Source organism: Podarcis pityusensis, assembly GCF_964106645.2.
Source record: "Podarcis pityusensis genome assembly, chromosome: 16".
Classification (NCBI taxonomy): domain Eukaryota; kingdom Metazoa; phylum Chordata; class Lepidosauria; order Squamata; family Lacertidae; genus Podarcis; species Podarcis pityusensis.
In genome coordinates, this window is record NC_138041.1 from 3469739 (window position 1) to 3484507 (window position 14769).

A 14769-nucleotide genomic window follows, 5' to 3' on the forward strand; every position below is an offset into this window, starting at 1 on the left:
GAGCCGTCAGATTTCTCCAACAAGGAGAGGGTACCTTGGGATAAGGAGAAGGCTACAAAGAAGTGTTAAACCGATCCATTTCAAAGTGCAATATTTTTTTTTTTTAAAAAAGAAAATAACCTCTCCAGGCTTTCAGGCAAGGGACAACCCCAGCTTGTTCCTGGAGGTAAAGCCAGGGCATTCTGTTGTTGTTGTTTAGTCGTTTAGTCGTGTCCAACTCTTCGTGACCCCCTGGACCAGAGCACGCCAGGCACTCCTGTCTTCCACTGCCTCCCGCAGTTTGGTCAAACTCATGCTGGTAGCTTTGAGAACATTGTCCCACCATCTCCTCCTCTGTTGTCCCCTTCTCCTTGTGCCCTCCATCTTTCCCAACATCAGGGTCTTTTCCAGGGAGTCTTCTCTTCTCATGAGGTGGCCAAAGTCTTGGAGCCTCAGCTTCAGGATCTGTCCTTCCAGTGAGCACTCAGGGCTGATTTCCTTCAGAATGGAGAGGTTGGATCTTCTTGCAGTCCATGGGACTCTCAAGAGTCTCCTCCAGCACCAGAATTCAAAAGCATCCATTCTTCGGCGATCAGCCTTCTACATACAAACAACTGCTCTACACCCGAGCTACGAATCCCTACATGGGCAGTAGCTAAAAGCCACCAGCCATCCAGAGAAGTCGACGCTCATGCACTGAATTTGGGACGTTCTGCATGCTAAACAGGTGCTCTACCAGCGAGCTGCAGCCTTGAAAGCGAATTAAGATTCCAGCCGCCATGGTTCCAAGCGAAAGGCTGGTTTAAATAGGAGCGTAGGAATTTGCCAAGTCAAACCACTAGTCCATCTAGCTGCTCCAATTGGCAGAGGCTTGCCAAGCTATCTGGGACCTACCCGGAGAGGCCAGAGATTGCAGCTGGGACCTTCTGCATTCAAAGCAGGTGTCCTGCCGCTGAGCTATAGTGCTTTACTGTCAAATAAAGACGTTGCAGTGCAGAGGGAGCAGGCAGAGTGAGAGATCGGGGTACACACAGTTCTCTGCCCCAAACCCCACCACCACTTGCCGCCACCCCAGCATCTACCAGATGAGCCTAATGTCACGCTAAGCCTAATGCTTTGGCCAGCTGCAAACACACGGTACATTTAAATAACCCCACCCGAAAAGAATCCCGGGAACTGTCGTTTCAGGGTGTCCTGCGAGGGCTTAAACTACCCAGTAGTGATGTACGGAAGTGAGAGCTGGACCATAAAGAAGGTTGATCGCCAAAGAATGGATGCTTTTGAATTCTGGTGCTGGAGGAGACTCTGGAGAGTCCCATGGACTGCAAGAAGATCAAACCTCTCCATTCTGAAGGAAATCAGCCTTGAGTGCTCACTAGAAGGACAGATTGTGACGCTGAGGCCCCAAGACTTTGGCCACCTCCTGAGAAGAGAAGACTCCCTGGAAAAGACCCTGATGTTGGGAAAGATGGAGGGCGCAAGGAGAAGGGGACGACGGAGGACGAGATGGTGGGACAGTGTTCTCGAAGCTACCAGCATGCGTTTGACCAAACTGCGGGAGGCAGTGGAAGACAGGAGTGGCTGGCGTGCTCTGGTCCAGGGGGTCACGAAGAGTCAGACACGACTAAATGACTAAACAACAACAGTGTGCTTTTAAAGTGCAGTGGGTGCACAGCCTTACACCACCACCTGCCTGCGGAAGAGGCGTCAATAATACACAACGCCGCAAGTAAGATTATTTCTCAAGGCCGGGCTCTGCTATCAAAATGTGCTCTCGATAAGCCCTCCGGAATCAGCCTCACTCACAGACACAAGGAAACAGGGCATTTCGAAGCCAGCTTCCTGCAGCGGAGACAGCAGCGGTTCTAAACCCAAAGGCGACAGGCGGAAACAGTATAGAGACCTCCTGCCTATACACAGACTACCATGAAATACCTTCTCTCTCTCTGAGGGCTGAGCTCTGCCTCACATTGCCTCAAAACCGCTTATTTTCTGCTGCTCAGCTGTTGTGGCAAATTTAGAATGTAACCTCACTGGGGCAAAGAACACATTTCTGGGTGTGTAGCTTATAGATATATCAGTGGCCTTTTCTCTCCAGAGCTGCTGGTTGCTCATGTGATCCTCAACCAGAATCCTTCTGCCTTTTTTCATATTCCAAAAAAACCAAAACCAAAGGAAAACAGTGGGGTAGTGAGCTGAGGGGCCACGCCAGACCAGTGTTTTACTGGGGACGCATCCTGCAAGGTGCTCTTGGCCCAGTAAAAGTAGTTCAGCGGTGGATTTATTCTGCTTTTTAGGGGATGTTCTGTGTGGCTTTCCAAACGCTTTATACGGTGCCATCGCTGTCCGGAGGAGCAACAGCACAAGAAAAGCGGGACGAAAATTCTTCTTCTTCTTTGGCGATCACTCGTAGCCGAGTAAGATTGTCTTCCATAAACACGGTTTTAACAGTGAGTCCGTAAGTAACTGTGGAGGCCAATTATGGACCCACACATCCCTCCACAGTGGGGACATAGGTTTCCGGGCGGAAGTTGATCACGGTGTGGATTTGCCAAGCGTGTCTTCTTCTTAGCATGTTTCTCCCTTGCGTCCTGAGTTCGAGTGTCTTCAAAGCCCATGACACCTTTGGCAAAGGCTGTTCTCCAACTGGAGCGCTTGCAGGCCAGTGTTTCCCAGTTGTCAGTGTTTATACTACATTTTTTTAGATTTGCCTTGCGACAAGTCTTTAAACCTCTTTTGTTGACCACCAGCATTACGCTTTCCAATTTTAAGTTCGGAATAGAATAGTTGCTTTGGAAGACGATCATCAGGAAGCCGCACAACATGACCAGTCCAACGCAGTTGATGTTGAAGAATCATTGCTTCAACACTGGTGATCTTTGCTTCTTCCAGTCCACTGACAAAATATTTTTTTTTTTTGAAAAATATTTATTGGGGTTTACAATAAAAGTGAACATAATGAACAGTATAACAAATATCTTAACATAGTTTCACATTTTCTTTGGACTTCCTCACATCGCCCGCTCCCACTTTCATCATTATAACTTTTTACCAGCAATTTATTATCTTATTTGCATTCTTATATCTCATTTATGTATTTATAATCTTATAATTCTCAAAAAGGTTTATATTTTCTCAATCTCACTTATTATCTTAAATCATCTAGGTTAGTGGTGCTCAATTATTTATGATCTAGCATCCTGCTTAACATTCACTCAAATTACAATGCTTTTGTAAATAATTCTTAAATTTCTTCCAATCCTCCTCCATCTTCTCTTCTCCCAGGTCACGAATTCTGCCGGTCATCTCGGCCAGTTCCATATAGTCTATCAGTTGCATCTGCCATTCTTCCAGTGTGGGTAGATCTTGAGTTTTCCAGTGCTTTGCGAGAAGTATCCTTGCTGCTGTTGTTGCATACATAAAAAATGTCCGGTCCTTCTTTACCACCCCTTGGCCGACAATACCCAAAAGAAAGGCCTCTGGTTTCTTAGTGAAGGTATACTTAAATACCTTTTTCAGTTCATTATAAATCATTTCCCAGAACACCTTCACTCTAGGGCAAGTCCACCAGAGGTGGAAAAATGTTCCTTCACACTCTTTACATTTCCAGCACTTATTATCAGACAGGTGGTAAACAGTCCACTGACAAAATAAAGCAGAGTCGTTGGGGTACAAGGCACTAAGAGATTTCAGCGGGAAGTTGCAAGGATATTTGGGAATGAAGCTGGGTAACCGCCCCAAACCCTTTGCCTCTCAGGGATGCAGCATTGGAAATGTGCAAAGTTGCACTGGCTAGCCTGGTCATTTAGGGGCTCTGTTGAAAGTGGTGGTATGGACATTTAACCTTCGTCCACACAGATGATGGTGGACAGCTCCAACCCCAGTCATCCTTGAATATCGGCCTTGCTGACTGGGGCTGAAGGGAGTCTGGTGAGAGCGATTGATTGATTGATTGATCAATCAATCAATCAATCAATCAATCGTGAAGGGCCACCAGCCTCCTGTCCCTGTCTCCATCCTGCCTTCTTTCCCTCTTGGTTTCCTCTCTACCCCTTTGGCAGGCAGATATGTTTGTCTACTCTGGAGGGAGGGTGGGGTGAATAAATCAACACTCCCCTCCCCCAATGGCTCTTTCATTCCTCCTCTCCCAGGGTCAGGGGCAAATGCTCAATAGGATGTTAACTCCCAGCCTGGGAGATGAGGGCAGCAGGAGGGAGGGGGTGGAGGGAGTCCCACAGGGACGCGGGTGGCGCTGTGGGTTAAACCACCAAGCCTAGGGCTTGCCAACCAGAAGGTCGCAGTTCGAATCCCCGTGATGGGGTGAGCTCCCGTTGCTCGGTCCCTGCTCCTGCCAACCTAGCAGTTCGAAAGCACATCAAAGTGCAAGTAGATAAATAGGTACCGCTCCAGCGGGAAGGCAAACGGCATTTCCGTGCGCTGCTCTGGTTCGCCAGAAGCGGCTTAGGCCACATGACCGGGAAGCTGTACGCTGGCTCCCTTGGCCAATAAAGCGAGATGAGCGTCACAACCCCAGAGTCTGCCACGACTGGACCTAACGGTCAGGGGTCCCTTAACCTTTACCCACCGAGCTAGGGATGTTGGTGGCGCTGTGGTCTAAACCACAGAGCCTAGGGCTTGCCAATTGGAAGGTCGGCGGTTCGAATCCCCGCAATGGGGTGAGCTCCCATTGTTTGGTTCCAGCTCCTGCCAACCTAGCAGTTCGAAAGCACCTCAAAGTGCAAGTAGATAAATAGGTACCACTCCGGCGTGCGCTGCTCTGGTTCGCCAGAAGCGACTTAGTCAAGCTAGCCACATGACCCGGAAGCTGGATGCCGGCTCCCTCAGCCAATAAAGCAAGATGAGCACCGTAACCCCAGAGTCGGCCACGACTGGAGTAAGGATCCCTTTACCTTTACCTTTAGGGAGTCCCATACCCAGTGCTTGCAGCATGCTAAGAAGCCCGTGCAAAACCCTGGCTGCTCAAAGCAGGAAGAAGCCAGTTTCAGAAAACGCTGCTCATTTGTGTTTTGTTTCTGGTTCTCTCCTTCCTCGTCTCTGCTGTGTTTCACAAGGGCAACACTGAGGCTAGCCAGCAGGAAGCGGACAGCCAGGGGGATACCCCTCGGGCCGGTTAGGTGAGGGCTGGATGCTAACGCAGCTGGCCCAGGAACTAAAGTCTATGTCTCTTAGCCTAGCCTATCACACAGGGCTGTTGTGAGGATACAAGGCGGAGCTAGTATTTCACTTCCTTGGAGGAAAGGTGGGAAAGAAATCTAATAATGATTAAAGCTATGGTTTTCCCAGTAGTGATGTGTGGAAGTGAGAGCTGGACCATAAAGAAGGCTGATCGCCCAAGAATGGATGCTTTTGAATTCTGGTGCTGGAGGAGACTCTGGAGAGTCCCATGGACTGCAAGAAGATCAAACCTCTCCATTCTGAAGGAAACCAGCCCTGAGTGCTCACTGGAAGGACAGATCCTGAAGCTGAGGCTCCAAGACTTTGGCCACCTCATGAGAAGAGAAGACTCCCTGGAAAAGACCCTGATGCTGGGAAAGATGGAGGGCACAAGGAGAAGGGGACGACAGAGGACGAGATGGTGGGACAGTGTTCTCGAAGCTACCAGCATGAGTTTGACCAAACTGCGGGAGGCAGTGGAAGACAGGAGTGCCTGGCGTGCTCTGGTCCAGGGGGTCATGAAGAGGTGGACACGACTAAACGACTAAACAACAAAAATGAATAAAGGGAGGAAGGATGGACATGGTTCGCGCTCATTATAAAGCCACTTCCTATTGGGGACAGGCCGTTGCTAAGTGGTAGAGCTCTTGGGAAGTGTTGGAGCTCCAGCAGGCTCGGGGGGGGGGGGGCTCCCTGTCTGAAACCCTGGTCAGCTTCTGCCAGTCAGTGCAGACAGCACTAAGCTTGGTGGGCAATAAGTCTGACTTAGGGGAAAATCTGGAGCCTGATATCCTGGCGGGCTGAGGCCTACAGTGTGAAAGTTGGTATTTAACTGAGCAAATGAGCAAAAACGTATAGGACAACGTATTTGCTGGAAATGTAAACAGAAAGAAGGCACCTTCTTCTTTATCATATGTGGTGGAACTGTAAAGTAAAAAGAATTCTGGGAAATGATATATAATGGGTTGAAAAAAATGTTTAAAATAATGTTTGTTAAAAAAAACCAGAAGCTTTTTCGTTAGGAATTGTAGGTACAGAAATACCGAAGGAGCAGAAAAGACTGTATGTACTCAACGACAGCTGCCAGGATGCTATAAGCCCAGAGCTGGAAAGAAGATAAGGTCCCTGCCAGAGTGGAATGGGCTATGCAGAGATGGCAAGAATGACCAGGAAAATCAGAAACCAGGAAGATCAAAACTTTAATAAAGAAAGCGGTAAATTTATATTACATTTGGCAGACCATTGTAAACAACTGAACTCTTTGGCAGGACTTAAATAACACTTGTAATGTAACAGAGACTTTGGATATAATGGACAATTGAACAATTAGAGTGACTTAAAGTATGCAGTAGAAAAGGTTAACGACAGAACCCATGGAGGGGCAGAGGGAAGTCCAAAGATTCGGAAGAATCTGTTTATTTGTTTTTATTTGTAATTTTTGAATGCAAACTTTAATTTGTAAAAATCAAATAAAAATCAATACAAAAAAAATACAGTGTGAAAGTTGGCATTCATTGCCATCTGGGTGTGGCTAGAGAGTTGGATGGGTTGGTGGCGAGAAAATGGCTGGCATTAGCCTTCCAAGAGGCCTGAGCTCATTGAACTGAAAACCTGTTGCTTCCAAGACACACTCAAAGCAGCTGGCTTCGCCGTCCCAGAATCCTGGGAACTGTAGTTAGATAAGGCTGCTGGGAAATGTGGCTCTGTGGGGGGTTCCCAGGAGTCTTTCGGGAATGCCAGGTGGTTTAGATGCATGGTTCACTTCTTCAAAACTAAGTTCTACTCACATTGAAATGAACGGACCTTTGTTTCCCATGACCATTAATTTCAGAGGGTCTACTCTATGATTGGGGAATGTGGGTGACGCTGTGGTCTAAACCACTGAGCCTCTTGGGTCTGCCGATCGGAAGGTCATGGTTCGAATCCCCGCGACGGGGTGAGCTCCCGTTGCTCGGTCCCTGCTCCTGCCAACCTAGCAGTTCGAAAACATGAAGTGCAAGTAGATAAATAGGTACCACTCCAGCAGGAAGGTAAACGGCATTTCCGTGCGCTGCTCTGGTTTCGCCAGAAGCGGCTTAGTCCTGCTGGCCACATGACCCAGAAAAACTGTCTGCGGACAAACATTGGCTCCCTCGGCCAGTAAAGCAAGATGAGCGCCGCAACCCCAGAGTCGTCTGCAACTGGACTTAACGGTCAGGGGTCCCTTTACCTTTACCTTTACTCTATGATTGACGTTGGATATTGCAACCCCAGGTTTCAGTACAGGTGTGTGTTTGACTGCTCAAGCCCTTTGGTTCCAGCATTTGTTTTCAAAGTAATATAACCTCAGTTCTAACTACTTCAGTTGACCTATTCTTCATTTTTTTAAATAAAAAAATGGCTCGCTCTTTTAGGATCTGAAATGGTAAAGCAGAACAATTGTGTGGGAGGAAAGGTTTTCTGTCTGATCTGTATTGTTTTGCTTCGCTTGTCTGTTAAACGGAAAAATTATTTAATATTTTTTTCCAACAGAGATGGCACAAATGCGTACTTTTGAAAATGGAGCTTCGCCTCAACACGCCATTGCCAGGAACAACCCAAAATATCAGTACCTAATGGAAATTCTCAGTTCTAGATCTGAGTCACCCTCACATCAGCCCCAAGGGCAGGTGATGGGCGCATGGCTCCCAGGCGCTGTGGGTTAGCGAGTCAGCCACGGATGACTCAGAAGGACACCCTCATAGCCAGAGACACTGTGAGGAAACTCTGGAGCAGATGTGGCTGTGAAGAGGGAATAGAGAAAAGGTCAGAAGAGCCTTCCTTGATCAGAGTAAAGGTCCTTTGAATCCCAGAAAGGAAATACATATTCCATTATGCAACACAACACCACAGAATTGTATAATTGGAAGGGACCCACGAGGGTCTTCTAGTCCAGGCATAGGCAAACTTGGCCCTCCAGATGTTTTCGGACTACAGTGGTACCTCGGGTTAAGAACTTAATTTGTTCTGGAGGTCTATTCCGCCTGGCCTTTAATTTGAATTCAGCCTGATCTTTTATTTCCCTTCTCTTCCCTCTCCCTCCCCTTTTGTGAAGATCACCCGCTCTGAGACCCCACAGCTAATTCTCCCCTGGCCTCCTCGCTGGCCCAAGTAGGACCAATTCAGCCAGCTAGCCCTGGGGATTATTTGGGGAGGGGGTTGTGTGCTTTATATGTATAGCGCTGACCTGTCCTGGGTATCAGGGGTCCCCCATGCAGCTGATATTTACCCCCCCCTTGGTTAAGGGATGCAGGTGGCGCTGTGGTCTAAACCACCGAGCCTAGGGCTTGCCGATCAGAAGGTTGGCGGTTCGAATCCCCGCGACGGGGTGAGCTCCCGTTGCTCGGTCCCTGCTCCTGCCCACCTAGTAGTTCGAAAGCACGTCAAAGTGCAAGTAGATAAATAGGTACCACTGTGGCAGGAAGATAAACGGCGTTTCCGTGCGCTGCTCTGGTTCGCCAGAAGCGGCTTAGTCGTGCTGGCCACATGACCCGGAAGCTGTACACCGGCTCCCTCGGCCAGTAAAGCGAGATGAGTGCCGCAGCCCCAGAGTCGGTCTCGACGGGACCCTAATGGTCAGGGCTCCCTTTACCTTTACCCTTGGTTAGGGGGTGAGAGGACTGTGCAGCGGGGCAAATAAACACCATGTGGTGAAAAAGAAGTTTAGAGGCAAAGTGCAAAAAAAATAAAATAATCAGAACTAAAGAGCATTGGATTGTTCTTTTGACTTCATAATAAAGTCTTGATGAAACCCAAACCCAAAATCTAACAGACGTGAGCATGTGCAGAGCTCACTTTCCTTGCCAGTGATGAACCTCTGTATTAATGAGGGGGTTCCCCAAGGAAACCACATTTCTTATTTCTTTCTTTAAAAAAAAAAAAAAGAAAAGAAATATTTATTGTCCTGTTGTTAGGACAGGCGAAGCGCAAGTTGCTTGGAGACTTTTCACAATAAAGGGGCAACAAGAAAACATAAGAAATCAGGAAACAGGGAGGACGGAACCAGGACATCACAAAAACACGCTATAAAGCTTTACATAGCGATCGTAAATAGAAAGTACCGGGAGGGGAATAAGAAAGTAGGCATTTCTTATCTGTTACGATTCCTCGTAACGACGACTGAGGATCAACAAACGCTGATCGCACATTGCTATTTCTTGTCTTTATTTCATTTTTGTCCCTAGGGATTTGGGTTGGTGGGGGCACATACCCACAGGACATTTAATCCTGAGGATGGTGGTACTCCCCCCCCCAGCGCTACAGTTCCCAGCACCCTTAAACTACAGTTCCCAGGTGCTTTCCACGTGCTTTAAGTGTATGGTGTGTGCGTGTAGCCAGGGAGGACAATTTGGAAATAAATGGGTGGGTGTGTTTTTTTTGCAAAGATGGGGCTGCCAGCCTCTAATGTCAGCTGTTCTTATGACTCACTGGTGCTGTGTCAAGACTTTACAAGCACATTCACTGACTCATGATGTTTATGGATTCCCAATTTCCGCAGCCTCCAGAGAAGAGGCAGAATACGGGCACCGTCCCCCCACCTCTTTCAAACCCCAGCAAAATTTTACATTCAATTAGAATACAGAATTTGAAGGAAAGCCTAGGACGATCGGGCAAACAGCATCGACAGAAACCTGTTGTTAATCACGGTTACTATAATTAAGCTAGCGTTGCAAAAGAACACATATAACGCGGCCTAACAGGTTTACGGGAAAATGGGTATTTTTTGTAACGTTTTGGAACAACCAGTTCAGCGCTAATATAGCACACCTATGCAGCTTTCAACCTGCTGTAACAGTAGTTCTTTTACTCCTTATCTTTGGTTTATTTTGCTTATTGTTGTGGAAACTTTTGCTGTCCAACTCCCTGAGGGATTCTGAGTCCTCCTAAGTCCAGGATCGGTCAGAGAAGAATGGATGGAGGCATGAACTGGTCAAAGCAAGGCAGATCTTCATTTTTCTGTTGCAACAGAGTCCACCCACCTACCCACTCTCCTTGCAAGGAGGCGAGAGACCAAGAACAAAGTGTGCAGGAAACTTTGAAGACTTTAGACATCGCCAAAGACCACCCTAAGAGCATCACACTTACATCACAGAAAGAGGTGGTCTCGCTCAGAAATTGGAGCCTGTGGCTTCTCTCCTGTCTGTCAACATAGCTGAAAATGTTTTACTGATTGCATTACGTGAGCAGTCTGGCCATACTTTTGAGATGGTAAATACTAAAGTTCTTGAATCCAGGTCACAGGCCCACCCTATTCCTACACAAAATATGCCTTTAAGGATTTGTAAGTGAAAAAGAAATAATGGGAAAGATGTCGCCAAGATATTGCCTTCTGGAGAGGAAATAATTAGAGTAATTAGGAGAGCCAATATGGCTTTTTTTGGATTGTTCTGTGTGCTAAAATAATGTGTAGTTTTCTCAGCAAATATTTCCTAAATTTTGAAGGGTGAAGGACTGGTTTTCTGTGGAATACGTGTCTGCTATGTGTGTGTGCCCTAAAATTTTATAACATTATTGATAAAATACAATTTATTAAGAAAAGAAAGAAATATTCTGTTAAAACAGAAAAGCCCATATTATAATGACAGAGTAGGGTTCCCTCCTTTGCTATAACACAGCACCTAAATTTGGATGGGAAATAACAGTAAAAGCTGAGCTATAAAAACTAAAATGGCAGCTATAAAAACATAAAAGAAAATGATAGTTATCACATGTGTGGATTATAATGCAGTTGAGTTCACAACCTCGTATATTTGTGCTTAGACACAACCTCGCATCCGGAACATTTCAGCTGTAAAAAAGACGCAGGTTTCTAGACCTCATGGTGACGAAGAGGCAATGCCTGAGGCAAAGGTGATGATGATGATTCCCATAGTCCACATACAAAACCTTAAGAGGGCAGTGCAATTGAGGGCAGCAGGATTGCTTATGGGGCCCAGCTCTGTCCTTCAGCACCTCAATGGGGCAGATAGAGAAGCCTGGAGTTGGGGGCACAGGTCTGAGATTCACCACTTGCGAAGTGTAGTGATAAAATACTTGCTCAAGGCCACAGGAAGTGAGGAATAAGCTTTGGAGCAGTTCTGATCAGTATCTAAGATAGGGGTCAGCAAACGTTTTCAGCAGGGGGCCAGTCTGCTGTCCCTCAGGCCTTGTGGGGGGCTGGACTATATTTTGGGGGGGGGGAAATGAATGAATTCCTATGCCCCACAAATAACCCAGAGATGCATTTTAAATAAAAGGACGCATTCTACTCATGTAAAAACACGCTGATCCCTGGACCGTCCACGGGCCGGATTTGGAAGGTGACTGGGCCGGATCCGGCCCCCAGGCCTTAGTTTGTCTACCCGTGATGTAAAAGGCCAAGAGGCCTTCTACTTACCCACTCCTCACCTCCAACCCGCCCCCCCCAACTCCTTCCAAATATAAAGTTTACGGGTCCACTTTGGAAGAGAGAGAAAAATCCAGCCCAATCAGCAACCCAAGATGTCAAAAGATGGGGGTGCCATTTCTATGGGGGGGGGTCTTCTCCCATCCAATATGAGACATGGAACAAGATTACTTTTGGTTCCAACCAAATTGGGATTGTCGCCAGTTTTATTTTCCAGAAGCAGGCTGGTCCGGATAGCCTTTGGTCAAATCAGACAAGTGGAGATAACCAAAGGGAAAACATTTATCTCAGCCACTTTTTGTTTTCTGAAATCTGGAAAATGTCAAGATCCCCCACTCCCCACCCCAGACACAATGAGACACACTTTTCTGAGTGCCGCTGTAAGATCTGGTCATAATAATAATATTAATAATAATAAATAATAATAATAGAAGGTCGCTTCTGCCTCTGAAAGCATACATCAACATCATCCTAAAGCCAGACCCCTGATGAATGAAGGGCACATGGCTTAACTAACCTTGTTTTGCTTTCTCACCAGCTCTGAATTCTTCCCTTTAAACACGTACACAAGTTGGGGGGGGTGGAGGGGGGAGAAAGGAATGCGGCCTCCCCTTTGTCCCGAGGGCTGCGGACGTGTGGTGGCGCATGATTTGGGGTGGGGTGGGGGGCTGTGTGTCCGTGCTCTGCGTGCGGAGGGAAACTCCAAACCCAGACAGGGCAGGGCGCTGTGCTAAAGGTGTGTTAGGCGCTTAATCCCCTAAAAAACACACCAAAAAACAAGACTATAGAGGGTCAAGCCCTACCCTTAAAATAAAGAGTTTGAAACCATGGATGTGCCTTGCCTGGCTGTAGTTCCTCAAGCACGCCGGGACATTTTTACTCTGTGCATGATTTGGAGCTGGGGTAGCCAGTGCCGTGTTGTCCAAATGTCTCGCCCGTCACAGAATCGTAGAGCTGTAGAGTTGCAAGTTCAACCCATCACAAAGTGGAAATCGCAGCTAAAGCGTCCATGACAGATGGCTTTCCAGCCTCTGCTTAGAAACCTCCAAGGAAGGAGAGACCTGGGCCTTCCTAAGGAGTTCATCATCACCGTCGTCCCCGACCATTGGGCCATGCTGCCTTTGAGGTTACGGGAAGCTGGGGTGTGCTTCTTCAGTGGCTGCGGGAGAAACTCTCTTTGCACATGCTCAGAGGCATCTGATCCGGGGGTCCATGCTTCCATGTATCTAGGGACTGAGCCCCAGCACTGAGGGCTACTTCCAGTTTGCAGCATCCTTCCCTAGGTCTTTGGATTATCAGCGGTCAGCAAGGTTTATCTTGCCTGGGCCGGATCAGTCCCGCGGAGATCCCTGCATGGGCCGGAATTTGGGCATCTGCACATGCACAGATGCAATTTTTGGCATCTGCGCAGACGTTATTTCTGGCGCCTCGGAAGCAAGTCCCCGTACCGCACTGTGCCAGTTTATTGCAGCACGTGAACGGGCATCTCGGTTTGGGGGCGGCTCGTGGGGTGGTCAAATGACCCCCGAGGGCCACTTCCGGCCCCTGGGCCTTAGGTTGCTGACCCCTGGATTATGCCATCTGTTATGTACTGAGCTGAATAGGATCCAAAAATGCAGCAGTCTGATTGGTCCTAGAACAACAGGATCCAAAATGCAGTAGTCGGATTGGTCCTAGAACAATGCAGCAGTCTGATTGGTCCGCAGGAGCCACCCAATCCAGCTCCAGGTGGAAGTGAATCTGCAACCTGATTGGCCTACGGGAGAATCCCAGAATTAACCAATCACGTGTGGCCCATTGTGTAAATAATGTCTATAAAGCAGATATTTGGGGGGGGGGGGGGACTTTCATTCCTCATTACTATGAGCTGAATAAAGAGCATGAAATCCACACTCGACTCCGAGTATATTTCACCATCCATCTCCCTCGTCAGCCCAGACTGGCCACTGGTCAGTGAGTGATGACAACGAGAGTTGGGAGTCCAACAAGAAGTTCTCTATCCTTGCCTTCTTGCAGCCAGACCACTTGATGTCCACACGAATGACGTGGTCCTAAGTGGAGCCTCATAACCGCACTCCCAGAATCGAAAAGCTTGCCTCCTAAAAGCACCAACAGGTGGGGTCTAGCCACACGACAGGAACGGTGTGGGTGAGCCACTTTGCACGTGCTCAGAGGCACTCAACTGGTCTTTTCACATTCTGGTTGTTTGAAATACCAGCAATGCGTGTGTGGTTTGGGAGCTGCACGGCCAGGGGAAAAACAATGCTGTCCAGGGTTGTAAAGACAGCGGAGAGAATAACTGGGTGCACTCTTCCCACCTTGGATCAAATCTATGCTGTCAGGTGCCATAAGAAAGAGGCAGAGATAGCGCAGGATAGTACGCACCCTGGAAATGATCTTGAAAGCTTCTGCCTTCTGGAAGAAGGTACAGGGTTAGGACTAGCCGCCTGAGAAACAGTTTCTACCCAAATGCAATTCTGGTTCTAAACGCAGCTTAAGGGGTCTCTATAGTATAGTGTATTTTAAAATGGGGTTTCAGAGTTTTTACGGTTTTTGAATGTTTTATGTAGCTTTTCAATTTCATTGTTCTGCATGGGACAATGACAATAAAGATATCGTATGAGAGGACATGGAAACCCTTCTTGAGGCAAGAACTCTATTGCCAGGGAAGGGCCCAAAGCTCAGCGACAGAACAACTGCTCTGAATACAGAAGGACCCAAGTCTGACCCCCAAAGGTAGGGCTGGGTATGACCCCTGCCTGCCTGATATCCTGGGGAGCTTCTGCCAACCAGTGTTGGCAATACCAGATGGACCAAGGGCCTGGAAAAGGCATCTTCCTCCCCTCCTATTTTCTTCAGAACCATGAGGACTGGAACCTTAACTATTGTTTTTAACGGCTGCAGCTCAGGGACAGAGCATCCGATTTGCCTGCAAAAGGTCCTTGGTTCGGTCCTTGATGGCGGATCGTCCCTTGCCTGAAACCCCAGGCAACTGCTGCCGGTCAGTGTCGACAATACTGAGTTCTGCCTAAGGCCACTTCCTAAATCCTATGCAAGGTTGTTGTGTGCTCTCAGCCCACCCCTCTCTCCCTGAACAGGCCTGAGCCAGCTGTGCTCTTCGGCAGGGTTCGTTTCAACCCAGGGAGGGGAGATCTAATCGGCTCTGTCCTGGTGCCAAGATCCTTGAAAGCAGAGGGGCAGACAAAAGGAGC